We start from the raw sequence: 1989 nt of genomic DNA, 5'->3' as shown, positions 1-1989 counted from the left end.
AAAATACATGAATTTTCAACGAAATTATTTAATTTTAAAGTCAATAAAACGAATTATCTACAAAAAGTTGATTTTTTTCAGCGAAAAATATGAGTTTTCAATGAAAGAGTTAAAATTTCATCTAAATAGTTAAATTTTTAACCATAATTATAAAACCTTGTAGAAAATAAAAGTATTTTTTTTTACAAAGCAATTCAACTCTTAGTGAAATAATCGACTTTTAAGCCCAAGAAGATGTACAGTTCATATTTCAACCAAACAATTGCATTTTTGGCCAAAAATGATACATTTTCAACCAAAAAGATTAAATTTCTACCAAACAAGGTCAATTTCCAACAAAATAGATGAACTTTCAACAAAATTATTTAATTTTTAAGTCAAAAAGAGTATCATCTACAAAAAAACTGAATTTTTCACCCAAAAATATGATTTTTCAACCAAAATTTTAATTGACGACCAAATAGTTTAATTTTCTATCAAATTGTTGACTTTTAACGCCCAAAGATGCAATTTTAACAAAAAAGTAAAATTTTTTACCAAAAGTTTAATTTGAAGGCAAATAGTTGAATTTTCAACTATAATTATGAATCCTTAATAAGAAAAAATTAATTTTTTTACTAAGTACTTCAATTGTGAGTGAAAGTGAAACTATTTGGTCGACAATTAAAATTTTGTTCGAAAAATCATAGTTTTGGGTTAAAAATTCAGATTTTTTGTAGATGATACTTTTTTTGACTTTAAAATTAAATAATTTTGTTGAAAGTTCATATATTTTGTTGGAAATTGACCTTGTTTGGTAGAAATTTAACCTTTTTAGTTGAAAATGTATCATTTTTGGTCAAAAATGCAATTGGTTGTTTGAAATATGAACTGTACATCTTCTTGGGCTTAAAAGTCGATTATTTCACTAAAAGTTGAATTACTTGGTAAAAAAATACTCTTATTTTCAACAAGGTTTTATAATTATGGTTAAAAATTTAACTATTTGGTTGAAAAATTAATTCTTTGATTGAAAACTCATATTTTTCGCTGAAAAAAATCAACTTTTTGTAGATAATTCGTTTTATTGAATTTAAAATTAAATAATTTCGTTGAAAATTCATGTATTTTGTTTGAAATTTGTCTTTTTTGTAGATCATTAATTTTTTTGGTCGAAAATTCATGTTATTGGTTGAGAATTCAACAACTTTATTACAAATTTATTTTTTCGATTAAAAATTATTTTTTTTATCTGAAAATGTAACTATTCTAGGATTGATTACAAATTAATCGTTTTTATCTGGAAATTGAACTATTCAATTTTTGGTTGAAACTTTATCCAGTACATTGTATTAGTTAAATCACCAATTATTTGATAGAAAATTAATTTAATTTGTTAAAAAGTAAACTTTTGGGTTGAAAATTGATATATTTTGTTAATTAGATTTTGTTCCTAACATTAAAAAAACTGCAAAATAAAAAAATTTCCTTAAAATCTGCCGGATTCTTTTTTTTTTAGTTTTTAAAATGTTTTCAAATAATCACTTAAAATTTATTTGTCAAAATAAAAAATCTTTTTCAATGTTCTTAGCAATCACAACACTTTTTGTTAGTCTCTTCAAATGCTGTACAATTCTCAAAAAGCTTATTTTTTTTTTAATCTGCAAAAGTCTCTAAATCGTGTTTCAAATTATTTGAAATAATTTCAATTTCTTAATTAATTCTGAATCTTTTTTTAAATTAAAAGGGTAGCGTTTAAACTTAAAATTTAGCTCATTACAAATTTAACAATTCAAGGCTTTCGATTTCTAACCATTCTGTTCAAATTTGTATAGTTTTTAACAGTTGTTCGTAATGGATTGTTTTAAACGAATGGTCAAATATTGCTTATGATTAACGAAATTTCCTTTTTTTTAATTACAAAATTTCAAATTGAATGGGTTGAAAATAAAAATTTTTTATACTGAAATAATATTTTAAGTCATAATCGAAAACAAATAAATTAATTTT

At 22.1% G+C, this 1989-nt stretch overlaps 1 protein-coding gene across 2 annotated transcripts in view; it reads right to left on the bottom strand.

Annotated features, from left to right (window-relative positions):
• The window catches only part of LOC117173082 (glutamate receptor ionotropic, kainate 2-like), a 32214-nt gene that overhangs the window by 9926 nt on the left and 20299 nt on the right, over positions 1-1989 (bottom strand). The window lies entirely within an intron of this gene.

This window comes from Belonocnema kinseyi, chromosome 1 (assembly GCF_010883055.1).
Source record: "Belonocnema kinseyi isolate 2016_QV_RU_SX_M_011 chromosome 1, B_treatae_v1, whole genome shotgun sequence".
In the NCBI taxonomy this organism is placed as follows: Eukaryota; Metazoa; Arthropoda; class Insecta; order Hymenoptera; family Cynipidae; genus Belonocnema; species Belonocnema kinseyi.
Note: the sequence above shows the minus strand (reverse complement) of the source record. Positions and strands in the feature narration are given on the sequence as shown.